The sequence below is a fragment of the Pristiophorus japonicus genome, chromosome 18 (assembly GCF_044704955.1).
Source record: "Pristiophorus japonicus isolate sPriJap1 chromosome 18, sPriJap1.hap1, whole genome shotgun sequence".
In the NCBI taxonomy this organism is placed as follows: domain Eukaryota; kingdom Metazoa; phylum Chordata; class Chondrichthyes; family Pristiophoridae; genus Pristiophorus; species Pristiophorus japonicus.
This window is the reverse complement of record NC_091994.1, coordinates 10,635,472-10,662,726: the sequence shown is the minus strand read 5'-3', so window position 1 is coordinate 10,662,726 and position 27,255 is coordinate 10,635,472. Positions and strand designations below refer to the sequence as shown.

General features: G+C 47.1%; 1 protein-coding gene across 1 annotated transcript in view; it reads left to right on the top strand.

The window, feature by feature from the left end:
* Positions 1 to 793: 793 nt before the first annotated feature.
* Positions 794 to 27,255, top strand: part of LOC139228545 (spindlin-1-like) — a 200,287-nt gene continuing 173,825 nt past the window's right edge. Inside the window, exon 1 of the mRNA XM_070859642.1 lies at positions 794 to 878. The gene's annotated coding sequence lies outside the window, so the exon portion shown is untranslated. The remainder of the gene's footprint in view (positions 879 to 27,255) is intronic.

Sequence of the window (27,255 nt, the reverse complement as noted above, 5' to 3'; positions counted from 1 at the left end):
CTCGGCTGGACGTAGAAGACCCCACTATTTTGAAGAGGGGCAGCGGAGTTATCCCCAGCGTACTGGGCCAATATTTATCTCTCAATCAACATAACAAAAACAAATGATCTGGTCTTTATCACATTGTTGTTTGTGGGGAGCTTGCTGTGCGCAAATGGGCTGCTGCGTTTCCAACATTAACAACAGTGACTGCACTCCAAAAGTACTTCATTGGCTGTAAAGTGCTTTGGGACGTCCGGTGGTCGTGAAAGGTGCGATATAAATGCAAGTCTTTCTTTCTTATTGGCTGTAAAGCGCTTTGAGACGTCTGGTGGTTGTGAAAGGCGCTATGTAAATGCAAGTCTTTCTTTTTTTTGCTGCTTGCTGGGAGCTTACTGTGCTCAGATTGGCTGCAACGGTTCCTACTGTACAATAAGTGACTGCACTTCCAGAAGTACTTAATTGGCTGTAACTACTTAGCATGGAGTAGTCTTGTTCGTTACCGGAATTAACCACTTCATTGGCTGTAAAGCGCTGAGGCATCAGACGGTCGCGAAAGGCACTATATAAATGCAAAGTACTTTCTTTCTGTAGAAATGCGAGTCTTTCTTTCTGTAGAGAAAATGCAAATCTTACTATAGAGGAAAAATGCAAGTATTTCTTTCTATAGAGAAATGCAAGTCTTTCTTTCTGGAGAGAAATGCAAGTCTTTCTTTCTGGAGAGAAATGCAAGTCTTTCTGCATGGGAGACGAGGCGAAGGAAAACTACAACTCCCAGCGTGCAGCGCCGCCACGCCTGCGCCCTGGCCGCAGCCCAGCTTCCCGTCCGCGGAGCCGCCAGTGTGTGTTTGTAGCCTGAGCAAAAAAATGAATGCGTGAGGCAGCGTCAGAAAGTGCAGGTAAAAAAAGATTGCATTTTTCTCTCTCTTTTGCATTTCTCATCTCTGCTCCCCTTTTGTTTAGTTTTATTTAAAATGCACGAACACCATCCTATTCATGAAATATGTTTTTTTTTATATATAATCAATAAAAAAAGACATCATTTTCTTTTTTTTTTGGGGGGGGGGGGGGGGGGGCTTCAAAATGTCTGGCCTTTGTGGCTGCTTCCCTTCGTGTCATTTTTTTGTCTCTCTTTTCTTTTTTTCCTCTCTCCTCAAAAAATGATTGAAATTCTGAAGCAGGTTTAAAACATTCACCAAGACTTCCCTGAGGAGAGGGAGAAGGTCAGGGAAACATTGTAACTCTCGCTGTATCCATTTTCTGGGGGTTTCCAGCTTGTGTTTGGGAAGGCGGAGGCGAGGCAGATTCCGAAACAGGGGGGGGGGAAAACAAGAAACATTTGTGTCGGATTGTATCTCGTTCGCTTCTCCTGCTCCTCAGTATTTGCTATCCGATGCCAGCGTGTATTTGCAGACGTTTCTGTGGTGCAGTGGCTTTTTTTTCTTAAACCCCTCTCCCTCTCCCTCTCCTCATCTCACGTGATTTTTATGCGTCTGGCCCCCTTTTTCAAAAAAAATATTCCTCCGTGGGTTTTTTTTAATATATAAATGCAACCCTTTCTCTCAATTTTCCCCCCCCCCCTTTTCTTTCCCAGCCAAAAACAAGACAAGACTATTGTCTGAAAGGGAATGCTTGTTGTAATGGAAGTCTGTGAACCCACCCCAGGCCAACCCATACGTCTATCTGCTGCTCTCCTGACTCATGTTTAAAACGCCACTGTGCTCTTGCTGCTCCTCTCTGTTGTCTGCTGTTGGAATGTTTTGTCCTCTTCCCTCTGCTCGTTGGATTTTGGATGCATAGTTGAGAGAGGGAAGTGTGGGTGGGTGGGAGGGAGGGGGGCTAAAAGTTTAATTGATGGGATAAATGATTCTGTTGCGTAAGCAAAAATTTGGCCATGTTTTCAGGGGGTGTGGGGTGGGGTGTGGGTGACTGCATAATCTCTTTTGCAAAAGAATGCGACGTCCCTGCAACACACAAAGCAAAGTTGGTTGCTCATTTATTTTTATGCCAGCAGGCATTTTGTGCAAAAGGTGTTAACAAATCGTGCATGCATCTCCTTCTGCCTCTTCTGTGAGTTGGAGCAAAGACAGTTTTTTTTTGTTCTGCCAACGGTTCTCGATTTTCACCACCCACCATTCTGTTGGGGGGGGGAGGAGAGAGAAAAAAGTAATCTCTGGTGCCAGTTCACCATGGTGACGGTGACGCTGAGTGGACGCATTTCAAATGGATTATGAGCATCAGTTTCACACGTTGCCAACCTGCACTGTGTTTGACCGTTTCATGGCCCCCACCCCCATCACCAACCCAAATTGACGTTGTTTTATGGGTCAGACATAATAGGAATAATACACAAAATTAAATTTTGCCCAAAGACAATGGCAGTGGATTTTTATCTTTGAATTCCCCTTATTGTGTGTGCATGTGTTGCATCATTGGAACTTAATCTAATGCATATGTTACTGCTAGGGATGCTGTGGCGATGTGCAGTCTTTTCGTGCTGATTTGACACCAAGTTTGTGCTGAGAAATGAATTGTTTAATATTTTCATCGAGCAGTGTAAATAATATGGCAACTTGGAATTATTAGATCATTTGACTTAAATGGCAGTTGTGGCTCACTGGGGAGCACTCTCGCCTCTGAGTCAGAAGGTTGTGGGTTCGAGTCCCACTACAGAGACTTGAGCACACAAAACTCTAGGCTGGCACTGTACTTGGGGAGTGCTGCACTGTCATAGAAACATAGAAAATAGGAGCAGTAGTGGGCCATTCGGCCCTTCGAATCTGCACCGCCATTCAATATGATCACATAATCGGATGTGTTGTCTTTCGGATGAGACATTAAACCGTCTGCTCTCTCGGGTGGATATAAAAGATCCCATGGCACTATTTCAAAGAAGAGCAGGTGAGTTATCCCTGGTGTCCTGGCCAATATTTACCCCTCGATCAACATAACATAAAAATAGATTATCTGATCATTATCACATTGCTGGTTGTGGGAGCTTGCTGTGTGCAATTTAGCTGCTGCAATTTCCTACGTTACGACAGTGACTATACTTCATTGGCTGTAAAGTGCTTTGGAAGGCCTGGTGGTCATGAAAGACGCTACATAAATGCAAGTCTTTTAAGCAACTTTGAATTAAGAGCAGACTGTAATTGGGTACCAAGACCCAGCATAAGAATCACCACTAAACCAAATCATCCTTTTTTGAAAACTATCTACAAAAAAAAAGTAATGCAGGATTAACAGTTTTTACATCGGTATGATATTTGTAAATAAAATGCGTGTTCTTCTGTACCATTTGAAGTTGAGGCAAGTATCTCGAGATTAATGCAAGTATTTCTCTGCTTTTATTCCCCCCTATTTTCTGTCCTTTCTATTTGAAGAGCATGGCAATTCTCTCTCTATCCTAACCTACATATATCCTTCAATATTTATCTCTGTTCATGGGACCTCTGTGTGCAAATTGGCTGCGGTGTTTGATGGCATTGCAACTTTGACTACACTTCAAAAAATCATCATCATCATAGGCAGTCCCTCGAAGCAAGGATGACTTGCTTCCACGCCAAAAAGGGATGAGTTCACAGGTGTTTCAATGAAGGACCTAATATTCCGGATCCCGAACTACATCGTGAAGGGTGGAAGATGTCTGTGCTTGGATTTTTTTAATGTGTGGTGGCCGTTGCACACCAGCCACCACACGTATTGACAGAGTTAGGTCTTGGTCCAGTGGCAAGGATTACCCAAGACTAACTGGAGACCAGCTCTGCTGCACAGACCGAGCGCGCGCGCACACCTCGCAGTGTGGGCTGGGCCCTCGTCTCTTCTGAGCCCCAGATTCACGTCTCTCCTGGGCCCCGGTCACTTCCCTCTACAGACTCTTGCCGCTCCTTCGCCCCTCCTGCTGTGCCTGCCCGCACTGCAACCAGCGACCTGGCTTCGTAGCCGTCGCCCTCCTGCAGCAGCACGCGCTGCTCCCTGCAGTGGTATGCCACCGCACGCTGCTCCCTCCAATGGGCTGATGGTCTTGCAGGCTGCAACCGCGCCGATTTCTGGGTCGGGCCGCTACAAGCTGCTCCCTCCAATGGCCCCGACTCACTTTGGGATATCCTGAGGTTGTACAAGACGCTTTATAAATGCAAGTTCATTATTTCTTTTCCTCTTTCTGGGATGTTCAGCACTTCACCAAACTGTCCATACATCTTTATAGATTCAAAAAAACTTCCAGCCCCTCGTGTCTGTGCTGGCCCTGTGAAAGAGCGGTCATGCCCAGACCCACATCCCTGCTTTTTGCCCGTAAACCTGCAAGTCCCTCCGACTCCGGTACCTCTCCAACTCCCTTTTATAACTATTTATGGAATCGGCTTCCACCACCTTTTCAGATAGAACGTTCCAGATCCCGACAACTCTCTGGAGTGAAACAATTTCTCCTCATCGCCCCTCTAAATCTTTTCCAGTGATATTGAATCTACGACCTCCAGTTATCGATCCACTCGTTAGAGGGAATTTTTTTTCCCTATTTACTCTATCAAAACCACTCATCATCTTAAAAACCTCTATCAGGTCTCCTCTTAACCTTCTCTGTTCCAAGGAGAAGTGTCCTAACTTTTCCAACCTCTCATAACTGGAGTCCCTCATGCCTGGTTATCATCACAGGCAGTCTCTCAGAATCGAGGAAGACTTGCTTCCACTCTAAAAATGAGTCCTTAGGTGGCTGAACAGTCCAATACAAGAGCCACAGTCCCTGTCACAGGAGGGACAAATAGTCGTTGAGGGAAAGGGTGGGTGGGGAGTCTGGTTTGCCGCACGCTCCTCCTGCTGCCTGCGCTTGGTTTCTGCATGCTCTCGGCGGCGAGACTAGAGGTGCTCAGCGCCCTCCCGGATGCTCTTCCACTTGGGGCGGTCTTTGGCCAGGGACTCCAACTCTGGTAACATCCTGGTAAACCTCCTCTCTACCCTTTCTGAGGCCTTTACATCTTTCCTGAAGTGAGGTGGCCAGAATTGTCCACAATACTCCAGGTGAGGCCTAACCAGTGAGCTATGAAGTTCTAGCGTGACCACTTGGCTTTTATATTCTATCCCTCTGTTTATAAACCCAAGGAACCCATGGGCTTTTTTTAACCAACCGTATCAACTTGCCCTGCCACCTTTAAGGATTTGTGCACATGGACACCCAAGTTTTCTCTGCTCATCTACATTTTCCAAAAATGTGCCATTTGAAGTGTACTGTATTTCCGTATTAGTTCTCCCAAAAGTGCATCACTTCACATTTCTCTGCATTGAACTCCATCTGCCATACTCCTGCCCATTTCGCCATCCTATCTGTCAGCCTGAAGCCTCATGATCTTCTCTCAATTTACACCCACGTTTCTCACGCTACTGACTTGCTGGGATTTAGTTCTACAGGCCCCGGGTACTTCACCAAAGGTCACCATTCCTCGTGAGGGTAGACCAGTGAGTGTCAGCGCTGGCTGACAACAGGCATCATCCTGTCCTCGGCTGATACGTGCATGTACTTTCCAGTAGCAGGTAGGAATGGGAAATCTCCCTGCTGTTCCCCGCCCCAATGCATCGGTGCTCCGTGTACGGACTCAGTTGCTGCCCTGTATGATATCAGCTTGCTGAGCATGAGCAGGAGAACAACGAACAACAGTTATGCGTTCATATAGCGCCTTCAACGTAGTAAAATGTCCCAAGGTGCTTCACAGGAGCGACATCGAAACCCGAATTTGACACCAAGCCACATGAGATATCAGGGCAGGTGACCAAAAGATGTAGGTTTTAGGGAGCATCTTAAAGGAGGGGATGTCAGAGCTTGGGGCCTAGGCAGCTGGAGGCATGGCCACCAATGATGTGCATCCCTGATTTTCATCGCCCCAAGAGGCCAGAACTGGAGGAGGCAGAGATCTCCGAGGGTTACTTCTTTTGGCATTCTCAACCCCAGATGGCTGTGACTGTTCAGTCGTTGAGTATATTCAAGACAAGAACGATTGATTTTGGGATACTAAGGGAATCGAGGGATATGGGGATAGTGCGGGAAGGTGGAGTTGAGGTCGAAGATCAGCCATGACCTTATTGAATGGTGGAGCAGGCTCTCAGGGACGAATGGCCTCCTGCTACTGTTTATGTTGTAAGATTGGAGGAGGTCACACAGATAGCGAGGGGTGACCACCGAGGGATTTGAAAACGAGGATGAGAATTTTAAAAACCAGGCTTTGCCGGATTGGGAGCATTCAATGTATGTCAACAAACACACAAGTGATGGGTGATCAGGACTTGATGTGAGTAAGGATGCAGGCAACAGAGGTTTGGATGTACCTGGGATATTCCAGGTTTACTTGGCTCAATACTACTGGCCAGCGCTTTTTTCCAGTTAAGCTGTTCATAGAATCATAGAGGTTTATGGCATAGAAGGCGGCCATTTGGCCCATCATGTCGGTGCCAGTCGAAAATCCCACTTTCCTGCCCTTGGTCCATAGCCTTGTAGGTTACGGCATTTCAAGTGCATATCCAAATACTTTTTAAATGCGATGAAGGTTTCTGCCTCTACCATCCTTTCAGACAGTGAGTTCCCAGACCTCCACCGCCCTCTGGGTGAAAAATCATCATCTCAACTCCCCTCAAATCCTTAAATCTATGCCCCCTGGTTATTGACCTCTCTGCTCACGTCAATAGCTGCTTCCAATCCACTCTAGCTGCACCCTTCATAATTTTATACACCTCAATTAAATTTCTTCTCTGTTCCAAAGAAAACAACACCAGCCTATCCAATCTTCCCAAGGAAGAATGTTCCCAATGTTGGGGAGGTCCAGAACCAGGGGTCACAGTCCAAGGATAAGGGGTAAGCCATTTAGGACCGAGATGAGGAGAAACTTCTTCACCCAGAGAGTGGTGAACCTGTGGAATTCTCTACCACAGAAAGTTGTTGAGGCCAATTCACTAAATATATTCAAAAAGGAGTTAGATGTAGTCCTTACTACTAGGGGGATCAAGGGGTATGGCGAGAAAGCAGGAATGGGGTACTGAAGTTGCATGTTCAGCCATGAACTCATTGCAGGCTCGAAGGGCCGAACGGCCTACTCCTGTACCTACTTTCTATGTTTCTAATCTTTCCTCGTAGCTAAAATTCTCCAGTCCAGGCAACATCCTCGTAAGTCTCCTCTGTACCCTCTCCAGTGCAATCACATCTTTCCTGTAATGTGGTGACCAGAACTGCATGCGGTACTCTAGCTGTGGCCTAACTAGTGTTAGGTGAGTTCAAGTGGCTATTTTTCTTACATTCAGGTGGCGAGTGTCTAAAGGCTGTTCAACTGCGTGCAGTGTCATAGTCCAGTACAGTGTTTTCATCCAATATTTAGACATTGACGATTTCACAGCATGCATTGAATTTCCTCACGACAATTGGAAGAGCATTTTTAAAATACTTTATATTATGCATAAATAGAACATGAGCATTGATTTTATCAACAATCTCCGACATCACAAATGACACTTGACAATGACCTTCCACAAATACATCTGAAATGTTTACGTACTCCAGCTGGGCCAATTAAGTGGGGCAAGTACATTGGGAATAAAACCTAAATAGTCAGCAGAATGTATTGCTGAATATAGTACAATTGTGAATAAAGTTGGAAAAAAAAGCTCAGTCGCAACCTTGGGTGTTGAAAACGTCTCGTTCGCCTTCGCTCTCCCACGCTCGTGCTCTTGCTCGCTCGCGCTCGTTCGCTCCCTCCCTCCCTCGCTGTTCTCTCTTCACTCTCCCTCTCTCGTTCACCAATGAGTCCCAAGTGAATTTAGTTGAAGATATTCTTAAACTAGTGGATGCAAGTTCACAGCACCAAAACTGTCAGAGATTTGCCACAAGCTTGTATAGGAATGTTGAGGGTGGAACAGATCACGGAGGCCCATCTGGCTAGTCCCAAATGAAAGATAAATACCACTGCCGGGTTTCTTGTACACCTCAATTGCTTGTTTCCACCGCTGGGCTCCCTCTTGAACTGGCTGACCCAAACCACCTGACCTGGGTAGCCTGTGACAGGAATTCACTATCTCTGTATATTGTCATGTTTTAATCTAAACTCTTCACCTTCCCTATTTTGAGTTAGTGACCGGGCCCTCTGGTTACAGGGTTCCTGATGTGAGAAATGCAGATGGTGCGCTGACGTGGTGTGGGGGTTAAGACACGATGGAGCCACATAGACGGTGCTTCACTCTGTGTCCAGTTCATGTTGTTCTAACTTCAGAAATGTTTCACACTGCTACTGGCTGCTTAATGTGGAATTATATCGGTCAGCTCCCGGCGCTACCATCCCCTGCAACTTGTCAAGATGGTTGGATATTGTTCTCTTTATACCGTGTGGGGAGACTTGGTGATTACTGATATTCCATACTTATGATGACACTCGAGTGTCTGCATAAGATCCTGCAAATCCTTTGGGAGGACAGACGCACCGACGTTAGCGTCCTCGACCAGGCCAACATCCCCAGCATCGAAGCACTGACCACATTCGATCAGTTCTACTGGGCGGGCCACATTGTCCGCATGCCCGACACGAGACTCCCAAAGCAAGCGCTCTAATCAGAACTCCTACACGGCAAACGAGCCCCAGGTGGGCAGAGGAAACGTTACAGGGACGCCCTCAAAGCCTCCCTGATAAAGTGCAACATCCCCACCGACACCTGGGCGTCCCTGGCCAAAGATCGCCCTAAGTGGAGGAAGAGCATCCGGGAGGGCGTTGAGCACCTCGAGTCTCATCGCCGAGAGCATGCAGAAATCAAGCGCAGGCAGCGGAAAGAGCGTGCGGCAAACCAGTCCCACCCTCCCTTTCCCTCAACCACTGTCCGTCCCACCTGTGACAGAGACTGTAATTCCCACATTGGACTGTTTAGGCATCTGAGAACTCACTTTTAGAGTGGAAGCAAGTCTTCCTCGATTTCGAGCGACTGCCTATGATGATGATGATGATGAACTATGGCTCAGAGGTGGCATTCTCGCCTCTGTGTCAGAAGGTTACGAGTTCAAGCAGTGACTCGAGCACATAATCGCAACTGATGCCTCAATGCAATACTGCGAGATTGCTGAGTTGTCAGAGGTGCTGTCTTTTGGATGAGATGTTAAACCACGGCCTGCTCGGGTAGACGTAAAGGATCTCGCGGCACTCTGGAGTGAACGAGTTCACCGGATGTCCTGGCCAACATTTCTCCCTCAACCAACACCACTAGCTAAGTTATCTGGCCATCTGTCTCATTATCTCGCTTCTCAACCTGGACGCCACATTTGCCTACATTCTAACAGTGACTACACCTTAAAAAAAAAAATGCACTTCATTGGTTGTGAAGTGTTTTGGATGCCCTCATCATCAAAGCCAGTCCCTCGGAATTGAGGAAGACTTGCTTCCACTCTTTAAAAAAAAAAATGAGTCCTTGGGTGGCTGAGCAGTCCAATACGAGAGCCACAGTCCCTGTCACAGGTGGGACAGATAGTCGTTGAGGGTAAGGGAGGGTGGGACAGGTTTGCCGCACGCTCTTTCCGCTGCCTGCGCTTGTTTTCTGCATGCTCTCGGCGATGAGACTCGAGGTGCTCAGCGCCCTCCCGGATGCACTTCCTGCACTTCGGGTGGTCTTTGGCCAGGGACTCCCAGGTGTCAGTGGGAATGTTGTTGTTTATTAGGGAGGCTTTGAGAGTCCTTGAAATGCCTCCTCTGCCCACCTTTGGCTCGTCTGCCGTGTAGGAGTTCCGAGTAGAGCACTTGCTTTGGGAGTCTTGTGTCGGGCATGCGGACAATGTGGCCTGCTCAGCCGAGCTGATCAAGTGTGGTCAGTGCTTCGATGCTGGGGATGTTGGCCTGGTCTAAGGTGCCCCAAGGTCGTGAAAGGCAACATCTAAATGCAAAAGCAAAATAAAAACCGAGAATGCTGGCAATCTCAGCGGGTCAGGCAGCATCTGTGGAGAGAGAAACCGAGTTAACATTTCGGGTCAACGCACCCATGTCTAAATGCAAGCTCATTCATTCATGATACGAAGGGGGGAACTTTTCTTGCTGGGTTTTTAATGCTGAAATTCGGTGGAAGGGCCAAGCACCTCTCTGCTCCCCTAGTGGCTTGATGGGTAAATATGCCACCCAATAAAATTGGGCCATTCAGGATCCCAGGTGTCCATACAGTTAGCCAATGAGTGCGGGTGGTGGGGATTAGCCAGGGATGCTGCTGCTGCTGATGATTCAGTGAGCCGAGCGAAAATGTGGGGAACCATCAGAAATAATGATAAAAGTTGAGGATATGTTGTGTGAATGTTGTGCTCGACACAAGGGGTAATGTTTGCTGGGGAATGGAGCACCTTATTTTTGCCTCCGTCCCAATCTCAGGCTGCACCAATGTGACTTTTTCCATCTCCTAGTATTGCAAAGAAATGGCAGCACGGAAAAGGTCATTCAGACCAACGAGTCTATGCCAGTGTTTGCAGTGTCAGCTGTAGCTCAGTGGGTAGCACACTCGCCTCTTAAGTCAGAAAGTTGTGGGTTCAAGTCCCACTCCAGGAACTTGAGCGCATAAAAAAAAAAATCTAGGCGAACACTCCAGTGTAGTACTGAGGCAGTGCTGCACTGTCGGAGGTGCCGTCTTTTGGATGAGGTGTTAAACCGAGGCACCGTCCGCTCTCTCAGGTGGATGTAAAAGATCCCATGGCACTATTTCGAAGAAGAGTAGGAGAGTTATCTCTGGTGTCCTGGGGCCAATATTTATCCCTCGGTCAACATAATGACCAGATAATCTGTTTTTGTTGTCACATTGCTGTTTGTGGGAGCTTGCTGTGCGGAAATTAACAGCCATGTTTCCCACATTACGACAGCGACTACACTCCAAAAAGTACTTCATTGGTTGTAAAGCACTTTGAGACGTCCGGTGATCGTGAAAGGCGCTATATAAATGCAAGGCTCTTCCCACTTTGCTTCATCTCACCCTATCAGCATATCCATGTCTATTCCTTTCCCCCTCGTTACTCGCCTAGCTTCCCCTTAAGTGTATCACTGTGCGACCATAGCTGAGTTTGATGCCGAATTAGGGGCAGCTTTGCGCTGTGGGCTTTGCCCAGTTGAGACTTTCAAACTTTGTTTCACTTGTGGGAGTTCAAAACTTTGATGTTTCAAAGTTTGATTCTGTAAAGCCAGTTGCCAGTGATGTTTGAGGCTGCGGTCAGTGTGTTGACGGAACGGCCGGGAGCCTGTGTGGGGTGGAGGAGTGGAGCAGTGTGACCATCGCATGTCACCTCCTGACTTGACTGAGGGCCTGACGTGAATTGTTGGGAGGTATTTTTATTAGTGAGTGGCCCTGGACCCAGGTTGCCTTTGACCCTCATGGAATGCTTTGAATAACTTGCTGATTTGTGCAGCGTGGTTGGGTTGGAAGGAAGCGGGCAGCTGGAGCGTGTCACATGGCGGGTAGCATGTGGGTCAGTGTGGTGTGGAGGGAGGGAGGCTCGGGCTGGAATTTGCACAGAGGGCAGCGTGCGGAATGCAGTGCGTCTCAGCCAAGAGCGTATGGAGTGTAGAGGGAAGCCCACAGGCTGAAATGCGTCACGTTGGAAGGACAGTGCGCAGGCTGGAGCGTGTTACGTGGAGGGAAATGTGTGGGCCGGTTAAGGCATGGACTGGAATCGATATTTTAATTTATTCTCTGGATGTCGGCTTCGCTCACAACAACAACAACAACAACACCGTGTATTTATATAGTGCCTTTAATGCAGTGAAACGTCCCAAGGCGTTGCACATGAGTGTTATGAGATAAAAATTTGACACCGATCCGCATAAAGAGAAATTAGCGCAGAAAGCTTGGTCAAAGAGGTAGTTTTTAAGGAGCGTTTTGAAGGAGGAAAGAGAGGTAGAGAGATGGAGAGGTTTAGGGAGGGAGTTCCAGAGCTTGGGGCCCAGGCAACAGAAGGCACGGCCGCTAATGGTTGAGCGATTATAATCAGGGATGCTCAGGAGAGCAGAATTGAAGGAGCGCAGACATCTCGCGGTGTGGGGGGGGGGTGGGGGGGGGGGGGGGGGCTGCGGTTGTGGGGCTGGAGTAGTTTAGAGATAGGGAGGAGCGAGGCCATGGAGAATTTTGAAATCGAGGCGTTGCTTAGCCTGAAGCCAATGTAGGTCAGCGAGCACAGGGGTAATGGATGAACGGGACTTGGTGCGAGTTAGGACACGGGCAACCGAGTTTTGGATCACCGCGTGTTTGGGCATTTATTGCCCATCCTTAGTTACCCTTGAGAAGGTGGTGGTGAGCCGTCTTCTTGAACCGCTGCAGTCCTTGTGGTGAAGATTCTCCCACAGTGCCACGAGCAATTCTTTGTAGTAGTTTGATGCACCTCAGTAGCTTGCTAGGCCACAAAAGAGGACAGTTAAACATCAGCCATGTTGGTGTGGAAGTAAAAAAATGAACTTGCGTTCAATGTTCCCACTCAACTGCACGGCCGCGCAGTGATCGGTAGGATCCTACGCTTTCCGATTTGAAATATCGCGCATGCGCAGAAATTTAAAGGGACCGCTTGTTGAAAGAAACAAAATGCAACTTACACTTTTATACTGCCCTTCAAGACTCAGGAAGTCCCAAAGCGCTTTACAGCCAATGATGCACTTTCATCATATCATCACAGGCAGTCCCTCGAAATCGCGGAAGACTTGCTTCCACTTTAAAAATGAGTTCTCAGGTGGCTGTCGAGTCCAATATGGTAATTACAGTCTGTCACAGGTGGGGCAGACAGTGGTTGAAGGAAAGGGTGGGTGGGACAGGTTTGCCGCACGCTCCTTCCACTGTCTGCGCTTGTTTTCTGCATGCTCTCGGCGACGAGACTCGAGGTGCTCAGCGCCCTCCCGGATGCTCTTCCTCCACTTAGGGCGGTCTTTGGCCAGGGACTCCCAGGTGTCGGTGGGGATGTTGCATTTTATCAAGGAGGCTTTGAGGGTGTCCTTGAAAAGTTTCCTCTGCAAACCTGGGGCTCGCTTGCCGTGTTGGAGTTCCGAGTAGAGCGCTTGCTTTGGGAGTCTTGTGTCGGGCATGCGAACAATGTGGCCCGCCCAACGGAGCTGGTCGACTGTGGTCAGTGCTTCAACGTTGGGGATGTTGGCCTGATCGAGAACACTGACATTGGTGCGTCTGTCCTCCCAGGGGATTTGCAGAATCTTGCAGAGACCTCATTGGTGGTATTTCTCCAGCAATTTGAGGTGTCTACAGTATATGGTCCCTATATCTGAGACATACAAGAGGGCGGATATCACTACAACCCTGCAGACCATAGGCTTGGTGCCAGATTGAGGGCTTGATCCTCGAACAGTCTCTTCCTCAGGTGGCCGAAGGCTGCGCTGGCGCACTGGAGGCGGTGTTGATGTCTGCCCTTGCTGCTGATAGGCTCCCGAGGTATGGAAAGCGGTCCACGTTGTCCAGGGCTGCACCGTGGATTTTGATGACTGGGGGCAGTGCTGTGTGGCGGGGTCAGGTTGGTGGAGGACGTTTTGTCTTATGGATGTTTAGTGTAAGGCCCATGCTTTCATACGCCTCGGTGAAGATGTTGACGATGACGTGGAGTTCAGCCTCTGCATGTGCGCAGACGCAAGCGTCGTCCACGTACTGTCGTTCGACAACAGGATGGGACGGTCTTGGATCTAGCCTGGAGGCGACAAAGGTTGAACAGGTTCCCACTGGTTCTATAGTTTCGTTCCACTCCAGCGTGGAGCTTGTTGAGTGCGAGGTGGAGTATTGCAGTGAGGAAGATCGAGAAGGGGGTTGGCACGATGAAGCAGGCCTGCTTGATCCCGGTCCGGACGTGGATTGGGTCTGTGGTGGATCCGTTGGTCAGGATCATGGCGTGCATGTCGTTGTGGAGCATTGTAGTCACTAATGCAGAAAACATGGCAGCGAATTTGCGGACTGCAAATTCCAATACTCCGGAATTCCCTCCCTAAAATCTGTCCGCCTCTCTACCTCCTTTTAAGAAACTCCTTTAAACCTACCTCTCTTCCTAAGCTTTTGGTCATCCGCCCTAAAATCTCCTTATGTGGCTCAAGTGTCAAGTTTTGTTCGATAAAAGAAAGACTTGCATTTATATCGTGCCTTTCACGACCACTGGACGTCTCAAAGTGCATTACAACCAATGAAGTACTTTTGAAGTGTAGTCACTGTTGTAATCTGGGAAACGCGGCAGACAATTTGTCCACAGCAAGCTCCCACAAACAGCAGTCCGAAAGAAGGCATCTCTGACAGTGCAGCGCTCCCTCACTACTGCACTGGAGTGTCCGCCTAGATTTTTGTGCTCAAGATTCTAGAGCGGGACCTGAACCTACAACCTCCTGACTCCGAGGCGAGGGTGCTGCTCACTGAGCCAAGTTTGGCAGTTCTATAGGACCGGGACAACAAGTTTCCTTCCCTTGAGGACATTAGTGAACCAGTTGGGTTTTTAGGACAACCCGATGATCTTTTTCACTGATTGTTGTGCCGAATTCGCTAGATGTTCGAAAGATCGAACAAATAGGTTCGCAATTTTCCTTTTAGGGTTCCCACAGTAAGTTTAACCTGAACAAAAGACTATGACACTTGGCTCACAAGCCAACTTATCTTTAATAAATGCTTTAACAAACACTGCTCATTAGTTACTACAGAATGTAGGACTCACAACCTATGTAGATATTACCCGATTCGGTCCGAGGTGATCAATCTCCGTCCGACTTCAGACTAGGGATTCTACCCCAGGTTCCTGCTGTTGTGTGTTGCTAGGTTCTCGCTAACTTCCTCTAGATTTTGTGCCTAGTTATACCTTTTTCCCTCTCAGTTAAACACGTGTTGGTTTCGACAGATTCTGCTGACATTTCAACTTTGTACATAGACATCCTTCCGTTATCGTAACCCTGTCTTGCCTCCATGAGTTATTACCAAGTCGGTGTCTTCGTTACTGTGTCTGTCCCATATCTTGATCAATTAGGATCTTTTCATCCCTTCCCACCCCTGCTGTTTCCTACAGCGTATTTCTGCTAAGGTAACTTCCCCTCCCATTTGACCTACATCTGTTATTCCTACAACTGACTTTTTGTTCGTTCACTAGCGTTTGTAGGGACCCTGTTAACTGCCCTCCATTATTAATCATAATCATCATCATAGGCGGTCCCTCGAACGAGGATGACTTGCTTCCATGAGAGTTCACAGATGTTTCAATGAAGGACCCGATATTCCAGTCCTGAACTCCAATTGAGGGGGTGGAAGATGCCTGTGCGTGGATTTTTTTTTTAACGTGTGGTCATTATTCACACACTATCTCTTACACCTGGTGACTCCTTTGAATTTGGCTTTACTATTCTGCAGCTTTTATTCTTATCTCCTTCACCCTGAAGTCAGTGCCTGCTGATTTCAGTTCGAGATGCTGAGTGTACTGGTTTAAACCTCAAGCATGAACTAAATTCTTATTGATCGTGAATTCTTTCTGATATTTCCACACTGATACAAGCTACTTCCAGATTTAAAAAAAAAACCTGAATTCCCATTCTCAAACTAGCATGATGGATTTGGTTATTAGTCCAGGCCTGTGGAGTACTCTTCCAGTAACATAACCTCCACGCTACTGTACCCCACAAATGACCAAACAGCATGTGACAGGACAGTGAGATGTCAACATATTCAGATAACATCAGCTGCAAGATTGATGCTTTACTGGTTCACCATCAGTTCAGTTCACTCTGGTCTGTGTTAGTGTGTTTGGTTTGTACACACGGCACTTTTACTTCCACTTCAGTGCATTGCGTATACGGAGTTTGGCTGTCGCCGTACCTCCATGATGAAATCACGTGATTTGGATCAATTGCTATTGTATCATGATGTGATTTACATAAGAACATAAATAGCAGCAGGAAATAGGCCACACGGCCCCTCGAGCCTGCTTCGCCATTTAATACGATCATGGCTGATCTGATCATGGGGTCCACTTTCCTGCCCGCTCCCCATAACCCCTTATTCCCTTATCGGTTAAGAAAGTGGCTATCTCCGTCTTAAATTTATTCAATGTCCCAGCTTCCACAGCTCTCTGAGGCAGCGAATTCTACAGATTTACAACCCTCTGAGAGAAGAAATTCCTCCTCATCTCTGTTTTAAATGGGTGGCCCTTATTTTAAGATCGTGCCCCCTAGTTCTAGTCTCCCCCGTCAGTGGAAACATCCTCTCTACATCCACCTCGTCAAGCCCCCTCATAATCTCAATATGTTTCGATAAGATCACCTCTCATTCTTCTGAATTTCAATGAGTAGAGGCCCAACCTCCTCCACCTTTCCTCATAAGTCAACCCCCTCATCATTTAGACTGTGCTGGTACTGGCATTCTCTTATTACGTGTTGGAGGAAGTGCGTCGCTCTTTCAGTACACTCTACAGGAGCATTTCGGTTTCGGTTCTGTTCCGCTTCTGGTCACAGCAAAATCATCATCTTCCTCGCTTTTCTGCCAATTTCCTTCCCTCATTGACTCTTGATTGGACTAAAGAAAGAAAGACTTGGATTTATATCACGCATTTCACAACCACCGGATGTCTCCAAGCGCTTTACAACCAATGAAGTACTTTGGAGTATATTCACTGTTGTAATGGGGAAATGCGGCAGCCAATTTGCGCACAGCAAGCTCCCACAAACAACAGTGTGATGATGACCAGATGATCTGTTTTTTTTTAATTATGTTGATTAAGGGATAAATATTGACCAGGACACCGGGAATAACTCTTCTTTGAAATAGTGCCATGGGATCTTTTAATTCCACTTGAGGGAGAAGACGGGACCTCGATTTAGCATCTCTTCGAAAAGACAGTGTGTGCTCCCTCAGCACTGCATTGGAATGTCAGCCTGGAGTGGGACTTGAACCCACAACCTTCTGGCTCAGAGGCCAAGTGTGCTACCCACTGAGCCACGATTGACACTGTGGGTACAGTTCCATTAAATACCAGTCACCATCCCATACCTCTCCAAATGTCCATATTTCATAAGTGAGTGTTAACTGGTTATTTGACTCGGGAATGGGGCTTTTCAGCCAAGTCCAATTCAGTTTTCTCCCCACACAGACCTCTGGTGGAGATTACGGAATAACGGCCGGGTGTGGGAGCCCAAGCCAAATTTTCCCTACTCGAGGTAATTGTGGCAACTGTCCAGGATGATCTAACTCGGGACACACTGATAATAGAATCTGCATGAAGCTGAACCACACTGTTTTCAACCTTGGTGTCATATTTAACCCTGAAATGAGCTTCCGACTACATATCCGCAGCATAATTGCGTATTTCCATCTCCCTAACATCGCCCGTCTCCGCCCTTGCCTCAGCTCATCAGCTGCTGAAACCCTCATCCGTGCCTTTGTTACCTCCTAGACTTGACTATTCCAACACACTCCAGGCCGGTCTCCCACGTCCTACCCTAAGTAAACTTGAAGTCATCCAAAACTCATCTCCCTGTGTCCTAACTCGCACCAAGTCCTGCTCACTCATCAGCCCTGTGCTCGCTGACCAACATGGGCTCCCGATTAAGCAACGCCTCAATTTCAAAATTCTCATCCTTGTTTTCAAATCCCTCCATGGCCTCGCCCCTCCATATCTCTAATCTTTTCCAGACCCACAACCCCCCCCCCCCCCCCCCACTCCCACCCCGAGATATCTGCGCTCCTCCTCTTCTGCCTTCCTGTGCATCCCTGATTATAATCATTCAACCATTGGCGACCATGCCTTCTGTTGCCTAGGCCCCAAGCTCTGGAACTCCCTGCCTAAACCGCTCCGCCTCTTTTTTTCCTCCTTTTTAAGAAGCTCCTTAAAACCTACCTCTTTGAGCAAGCTTTTGGTCTCCTGCCCTAATTTCTCCTTGTGTGGCTTGGTCTCAAATGCTCAGCGACAATTACTTTTCAGTTTACCCAACGTGACAACTGTACAGTGACTATCCTCAAACAAGTCTGGCTGCAGAAAAGAACAAAATTGCATTTATATAGTGCCTTTCACAACTTCTGGGTGTCGCAAAGTGCATAACAGTCAGTGAAGTACTTTGGAAGTGTAATCACTAACGTAGGAAATGCGGCAGCCAATTTGCATACTGCAACCTTCCCACCAACAGCAATGAGATAATGACCAGATAATCTGGTTGAAGGGTAAGTATTGGCCAGGAGGCCGTGGATCCTAATTTACTTTACACATAACATGGCAGCGATTGTAAAATTCACAGACTTTGGATTCTAAGTTGAAAGTACAGACCAGGATGAGTCAAAAGCTGATGAGTGCCAGGGCAACAGGAAATTATAATCTTAACAAGCAGAGTGTGTTTTTCTACATCTAGCTTTGATACCACATAATTTTACTCCTTCAGTAAGAAGGTGTTTTAACAAAGAAACCCACAGTATTTTTACATAAATACAGGCACAGCAAAAAAAAAAACAACATATTTCTTGAAGGATTATAAAATGCATACTTTTTTGGAACCAATTATACGTTTGCCTGGGGCCTGCAGGCACCGTGGCTTGAGGACAACATGTAGCGTATAGTGGTGTATAAACAGGCTAGTCAGCAAACCACATCCTTCAGAAAGGTCATTGGATGGTGATAGCAAGCCATCTACAAGGCCAAGTGCAGTAAGGATGGAGCGTTGTGCTGCTAACCAGGGCTTATCGTCGATTGGAAAAAAAAATTCAACCATGCAACTGATGAGCAAAAACGTAACGTTTTTTTTTTACGAGCCTGATGTGATCAAGTAGAATGCTGTTTGAATGCCGGAATCCTGGTGAAACGGTAATTGTGCGCGTGCAAAATTTACACACAGCCACATGCTTTGTGTGAATTTCCCTCCACTTGGATGTTACAGTCAGACAGAGCAGACGCAGAGAGATGGAGGGGTGTTCGACAGCTTGGATTAGGACATGAATCTTTAGTGGGTTTTTCAAGGTGGGCAGAAGAGAGATGGAGTGGTTTAACATGAGAATTAGGAGCAGGAGAAGGCCATTCGGCCCCTCGAGCCTGCTCTGACATTCATTAAGATCATGGCTGATCTTCCACCTCAACTCTATTTTCCTGCTCTATCCCCATATCCCTTGATTCTCTTAATATACTCAAAGACTGAGCTTCCACAGCCCTTTGGGGTAGAGTTGCACAGAATTGGGTCTGGCAGCTGAAGGGGGGAGGAGGAGATTTCCAGCATGAGCAAGGGCTTGAAGAGAGAAAGACAAGTGCCTCCAACACTGACAACAGTGTGAACATTGTGTAAAAAAAAAAAAGAAAGACTTGCATTTATATAGCGCCTTTCATGACCACCGGATGTCCCAAAGCGCTTTACAGCCAATGAAGTACTTTTTGGAGTGTAGTCACTGTTGTAATGTAGGAACCACGACAGTCGATTTGTGCACTGTAAGCTCCACGGGATCTTGTACGTCCACCTGAGAGGGCAGACGAGGCCTCGGTTTAACATCACATCCGAAAGACGGCACCTCTGACAGTGCAGCACTCCCTCAGCACTGTACTGGGAGTGTCAGCCTAGATTTATGTGCTCAAGTCCCTGGAGTGGGACTTGAACCCATAACCTGCTGATGAGGTGAGTGTGCTGCCCACTGAGCCACAGCTGACACCTATAAAACAATTTAACAATCCGATTTAGCAATACAGAGGACCAGTGACATATTCACCGCCCCATTACACAGGACATTTGCATATTTACCATGCCAATACAGAGGACCGTCACGTATTCACCACACCATTAGAGAGGACCAGTACATGCCAACCAGTGGCCATCAGAAAGAACCAATATATCCAGCGAAGCTTGCAATTTCTCCGAAAAAAAGTGAGGACTAATCCCTGCACATTTGCCACAACGTTCCGCCTTCCAAGCGATGGAACTTTGGTGTACCTCCAACTTGCTTTCGGCCAAACCCGTCACCACTGTAGAAACATAGAAAATAGGTGCAAGAGTAGGCCATTCTGCCCTTTGAGCCTGCACCACCATTCAATATGATCATGGCTGATCATGCAACTTCAGTACCCCATTCCTGCTTTCTCTCCATACCCCTTGATCCCTTTAGTCGTAAGGGCCACATCGAACTCCCTTTTGAATATATCTAACAAACTGGTTTCAACAACTTCCTGGGTAGAGAATTCCACAGGTTCACAATTCTCTGTGAAGAAGTTTCTCCTCATCTCGGTCCTAAATGGCTTACCCCTTATCCTTAAACTGTGACCCCTGGTTCTGGACTTCCCCAACATCGGGAACATTCTTCCTGCATCTAACCTGTCCAATCCCGTCAGAATTTTATGTTTCTATGAGATTCCCCCTCATTCTTCTAAATTCCAGTGAATATAAGCCTAGTCGATTCAGTCTTTCTTCATATGTCAGTCCTGCCATCCCGGGAATCAGTCTGGTGAACCTTCGCTGCACTCCCTCAATAGCAAGAATGTCCTTCCTCAGATTAGGAGACCAAAACTGTACACAATATTCAAGGTGTGGCCTCACCAAGGCCCTGTACAACTGCAGTAAGACCTACCTGCTCCTATACTCAAATCCTCTCGCTTTGAAGGCCAACATGCCATTTGCTGCCTTCACCGCCTGCTGTACCTGCATGCCAACTTTCAATGACTGTTGTACCTCCCCTTTTCCTAATTTGTCACCATTCAGATAATATTCCGCCTTCGTGTTTTTGCCACCAAAGTGGATAGCCTCACATGTATCTGCATTATACTGCACCTGCCATGCATTTGCCCACTCACCTAACCTGTCCAAGTCATCCTGCAGCCTCTTAGCATCCTTCTCACAGCTCACACTGCCACCCAGCTTAGTGTCATCTGCAAACTTGGAATATAACATTCAATTCTTTCGTCCAAATCATTAATTTATTGTATATTGTAAATAGCTGAAGGCCCAACACTGAACCTTGCGGTGCCCCCATTAGTCACTGCCTGCCATTCTGAAAAGGACCCGTTTATTCCTACTCTTTGCTTCCTGTCTGCCAACCAGTTCTCTATCCACGTCAATACATTACCCCCAATACCATGTGCTTTCATTTTGCAAACCAATCTCTTGTGTGGGACCCTTGTCAGAAACCTTTTGAAAGTCCAAATACACCACATCCACTGGTTCTCCCTTGTCCACTCGACTAGTTACATCCTCAAAAAATTCTAGATTTATCAAGCATGATTTCCCTTTCATAAATCCATGCTGACTTGAACCGATCCCATCACTGCTTTCCAAATGCACTGCTATTACGTCTTTAATAATTGATTCCAACATTTTCCCCACGACCGATGTCAGGCTAACCAGTCTATAATTCCCTGTTTTCTCTCCCTTTTTTTAAAAAGTGGGGTTACATTAGCTACTCTCCAATCCATACTGTAGTTTACATGTAGCAATTACATGTTGCAAGCCTATACAGAGGGCTGATTGAGCTGTCTGTTTTCGCTCGTTTTCCAAGTTGGCAAGTATGATCATAAACTGCAGAAATCTTGATGATCGCACTAAATAGGTTAGAAGAAAGTAGATGGCAAAGATGATAATTGAATCATATATGGCAGACTTGCAGGCAAATAAATCGACTCTCGCACACCATTGTGAAAAGTCACAGGAAGGTGTGTCACTTGCGCTGGTCCATGACTGAACCAAGAGGGAGGATGAGCGCAACATTAACTAGGTTCTCTTCCACCAAAGCAGCGCTAACGTGCCTCAGTGGGTGGCACACTTGGCTCTGAATCAGAAGGCCGCAGGTTCAAACCCGAACTCAGGACTTGGTCTAATCAAGGCTGTCCCCCAATGCAGTACTGAGGGAGTGCTGCCTCGTTTAACCAGAGCTAACTCTGCCTCCTCCTGTAGTACAGGTGGAGATTAAAACATCCCCTGGCATTATTAAAGAAAAATAAGTGAGTGCTCGGTGTCGGGACCAATATTCCTCTCTCTCTCGCAACACCGTGAAAAACAAGTTAATTGGTCGCTCGCCCAATTGCTAGTTTGTGAGATCTTGCGGTGTTCAAATTGACTGTCTGTTTGGCTAACAGCAGTAACTACACTTCAAAACGTAATCCGTCACAGTTAGCACATTGGGATCCTTTTGTGATTCCGTTCTATTAAAAAAAGAAAGACTTGCATTTATATAGCGCCTTTCACGATCACCGAACGTCTCAAAGCGCTTTGCAGCCAATGAAGTCCTTTTTTTGGAGTGTAGTCACTGTTGTAATGTGGGAAACGTGGCAGCCAAGTTGCAAACAGCAATGTGATAATGACCAGATAATCTGTTTTTTTTGTTATGTTGATTGAGGGATAAATATTGGCCAGGGCACCGAGGAAACTCTTCTTCAAAATAATGCCATGGGATCTTTTACATCCACCTGAGAGCAGACGGGGCCTCGGTTGAACATCTCATCCGATAATGGCACCTCCGGCAGTGCAGCACTCCCTCAGTACTGCACTGGGAGTATCAGCCTAGATTTATGTGCTCGAGTCCCTGGAGTGGGACTTGAACCGGCAACCTTATGACTCAGAGGCGAGGGTGCTACCCACTGAGCCACTACGTAAATATAAGTCTTTTTTTAATTACTTCCCAAATGTCAAAATGATGACCTTGCCCCACCTCTTGTCAGCACTGTGGATCACTGGTGTAAAATCCTGTCACTTCAACCTTTGAAAGGATTGTTTTCTCCGGATTAATTCCATCCAGATCTGTTTTCTGCAGTTGGCAGAGCAATGGTATCTTGGCCTTTATTGCAAAGGGGATGGAGTATAAAAGCAGGGAAGTCTTGCTACAGCTATATAAGGTATTGGTGAGGCCACCCCTGGAATACTGCGTGCAGTTTTGGTTTCCATATTTACGAAAGGATATATTTGCTTTGGAGGCAGATCAGAGAAGGTTCACTAGGTTGATTCCGCGGATGAGGGGGTGACTTATGAGGAAAAGTTGAATAGGTTGGGCCTCTACTCATTGGAATTCAGACGAATGAGAGGTGATCTTATCAAAACGTGTAAGATTATGAGGAGGCTTGACAAGGTGGATGCAGAGAGAATGTTTCCACTGATGGGGGAGACTAGAACTAGATGGTATGATGTTTTAAGGGACCACCCATTTTAAATGGAGATGAGGCGAAATTTCTTCTGAGGGTTGTAAATCTCTGGAATTCGCTGCCTCAGAGAGCTGTAGAAGCTGGGACATTGAATAAATTTAAGACAGAAATAAGACGATTTCTTAAACGATAAGGGTTTATGGGGAGCGGGCAGGGAAGTGGAACTGAGTCCATGATCAGATCAGCCATGATCTTATTGAATGGTGGAGCAGGCTCGAGGGGCCAGGTGGCCTACTCCTGCTCCTATTTCTTATGTTCTTATATCATAGGTACGGAGCCAGTTGGACCAGTGCCAATGCCTAGAAAAGTCCCTCTCTGTCCTATTTACACAATTTTCTCCCCTCACTTTCAACTCGGTTGAATCATAGCGGTGTTTGGATATAACCGTGCCAATATGAATCATCTTGCCATCTTTTTAAAAATAAAAGTCCCTCAAGACTCGCCTCAGAATAGTCTCGCATCAGTCTTGTGCCAGTACAATCAGTGGCATGCTGAAGATCCATGTGTTAATGTAATGATAGAGAAAGGAAAGATTTGCATTTATATAGCGCCTTTCACACATCAGGACTTTGTGTTTTACAGCCAATGATGTACTTTAGAACTGGTAAAATTGAAATCAACAGCGCAGAAGGAGGCCATTTCGGCCCATCGTGTCCTCGCCGGCCGACAAAGAGCCGCACGGCCCTCGGTCAGCAGCTTGAAGGTTACATATAAACCTATGAACAATGGCGGAAAGATAAAGAGCACCCAGCCCAAACAGTCCGCCTCACACAACTGCGACACCCCTTGCACTGAAACATTCTACACTCCACCCCAACCGGAGCCACGCGATAATGTAGGAAAAGTGAGAACTAATTTGCGCACAGCAAAGTTCCACAAGCAGCTATATGGTAATGGCCATATAGTCGTCTTTTTTTTTTAAAAAAGGGATAAATATTGGGCAGGAGACCTGGGTAAACTCCCCCGCTCTTCCTCATTTTGTGCTGTGGGACCTTTTGCGTCCGCCTGAGGTGTCCGACGGGGCCTCGGCTTAGCGTCTCAGCCGAAAGACGGCACCTCCACAAGTGCGGCACTCCCTCTGCACTGCACTGGAGTGCCAGCCTGGGTTATGGGGCACAAGTCTCGAGTGGGGGTTGAACCTCAAAACCTTCTGACTCCAAGGCGGGAGTGCTACCCACTGAGCCACAACCGACGCGTGTGATTTTTGAATGTCCGCTCGAATAGTAAAATTGGATTATGTCTGCTTGAAAGTGGAATGAAGCATGGTGGTTACAGATCTGTCACTGGTGGGAACAGGTTGAGATACAAGAACTGTGTTGGCTCAGCAGTGAGGCTTGTTGGCTTGAGAGCAATGCTGCGTTTTAATACATTTGGTATCAATACAGCCAGTGACAACAGTGAGGAATGCAGCGAGCTTTCTTTCTTTCCATTTCCTTTGCACAGGCAGTGAGCATCGGGAATGCAGCCAAAGGCTGAGAAATGTATTTGTGCAAAGTAAGCCAGCAAAGTAAAGCCAGAGGACAAATAAATTTGTACTAATGAAAAACTACATTTAACACCTGTAACGGGAAGAACTTCCTTGCTTCAAAAAAGTGGATCATCTGCCAAACGGATGGTAGAGTACGTGAGCAAAGCTTCCCCCTAATTTTCTTTGGGCACGCGGACCCTTCAAAATGACGTGCATACACGAAATCTCCCATTGGACCGGTGCCTGGCCTGCGCTGGACCTGCAAACAGCGAACTTAATGGGAACGTTGGACGCAAGTCCCGATTTTACCAAAACCCGCCTTCAATTCAAGGGTTAAATCGGACAGGGTGTAAAACGGGTATCTGACCCGAAATCCACCACTTTCCCCGCCGGATGTATTAGCTAGAAATCAGGGCTAAAAGCCTTGGGGATATTGGAGAATGTCGGATGGTAAATGGGGTCCTCGATGGGCCGAAGAATCTTCTTAAATCATGAACTTATTTTATGCTTTTGTGACGGAGGATTAGGGGGCCAGGTGCAGATCCAGGCATCGCAGAAATTAAAGATAATATCTGCTTTTACACATTTACCCAAATGTTATTGTAGGAAATGACAATCACGAGGGTAGGCCTTTACTTGACTAGAGTCTTCACTGTGTGTTTGCTGGGTTGGGGTTCATCCCGTACATTGTATATAATGGTGGGTATCACCATTGTGAGAGGCAGGGCAGGGAAGAGGGAAGAGAATTCTGTGTTCAGTGGAAAGAAAAACAAAGAAAGATTTGCATTTATATAGCATCTTTCATGACCACCGGCAGTCCCAAAGCGCTTTACAGCCAATACAGTACCATTTTGACGTGTAGTCACTGTTGCAATATAGGAAACGCGGTGGCCAATTTACGCACAGCAAGCTCCCACAAACGGCAATGTAACAATGGCCAGATAATCTGTTTTTCTTAGTGAAGGGAGGGATGTTAGTGAGATTGAACTTTTTTTAAATGCAGTTCTGTCAGCTTTACAGCAAATCTGATGCAGAACAAAGCCCCCCTGGGGCATCCCAATGTCAGAGGCACACCTGTAGCTAAGTTACGGTTCTTGTGCGCTTTCCATCCAAGCAGGGCTGACGGTCGCAGTCCCACTACCTGCCAGCCCCGAGTCCACTAACTGAGCACAGACTGAAGATCGATCATTGACCCTTCCTGCTCTGGCTCAGTTACACATTGTGCAGTAATATGCTTTACAACTGAGGTTAATGGGCCCCCAGGCGGTGTGCGAGAGTATCTGAGGAGGGGCGTGCTGAGAGTATGCGGCGGGGAGTGGGGGAGGCGAGAGTATCCGAGGGGGGTGGGGGAAGGTGAGAATATCCGATATCCGAGGGGGGTGGGGGGGGGGGCGAGAGTATCTGGAGGGGGAGGCGGGGGTGCGAGCGAGCAAGCAAGAGTATTCGAGGGGGCCAGAGAGTTTAGCCGATTTCTGCATTGATCGTTTCACTAGTACTCTTGTATATTAATAAACTTTCCTTTTGCAATGCTCGAACAGGGTTCACGTGGGTGGGTGGCGCTGGGAATTGGGATGGGACGCCCCGAGACGGACTCAATATCGCAGGGTCTCTTGCAGTATTTGCAGGAGGGACTCTGTAAAAGGCACTGCATATGTTACCAACTGATGTGTAGGGGAGGCCCTTCACAAGCTGTGCTCATGGCCACTCCTTAAACCTCTCCGCCTCTCTTTCCTCCTTCAAGGCGCTCCTTAAAACCTATTCCAGCTTTTGGTCACCTGCGCTAATTTCTATTTGTGCGGCTCGGTCTCAAATATTTTATCTCATGATACTCCTGTGACGTTTCACTACGTTAAAGGCGCTATATAAATACAAGTTGTTGTTGTTACGCACCTGCCAGTTTAGCGGTGGTTTTGCGCTGATAGACGTGCCTATCAGCATTAAGGTTGAAGTTACTTTAACTTCATTTCGGTTGGAGCTGTCTGAGAGGAGACTTTGATCAGCACGCCTTGGCTGAAGTGTCATATTCCACTTCCCCACTTCATTCCCTTTCGTGGCCACTTTCCGAAGCCTTCAACAATTTGCAAAAAATGATCGTTAATTACAATATCCCTTTGTGTCTCTGAGCGTTTATACTGGGCAGCGACTGCAGCCAGCCCAGTTTAAAGCACTTGTGCGAGCTCTGTTTGTGTGTTTGGTAGATCGCTAACTTGAGAAGAAAATATTGGTGCCATCACAAAGAAAACACTTCCAGAAAGGAGAAGGGGAAGTTGGGAGTGGGAAGGGGGAAGTGGGGAGGGGGGAGGGGAGGGGAGGGGAGCAGAGCAGAGCAGAGCAAAGAGATTGCTGCTGCCGATCAGAACCGCGTCAGGAAAAGACAAGCTGCCTCAGCAAACATGCATTTTTAATTAATTTTTTCCCCTTTCCCTTCCAAACAAAAAAGGCCCGTCAACCCTCCCTCTTCCCCCACCCGCAAAATTATCTCACATTACTACATAAACCAACCTGCAACATTATTAAACCAACTCAGAGCTCTACAAACTTATTCAGCATTGCAAAATTATGATGCATTCATTCATAAACCAGCACAGAATTATGCGCAGAAGGCAGCTTTTGGGTCGTTGGCAGCAGCTTCTGGTTTGTTGGCAGCAGTCACTCTGTTTATGGCTTAATAGGATGTGTCCTGATGACTAACAGTCTACGGAAGTGAGTGGGAGGCGTTACTGAGCCACGTAGCTGT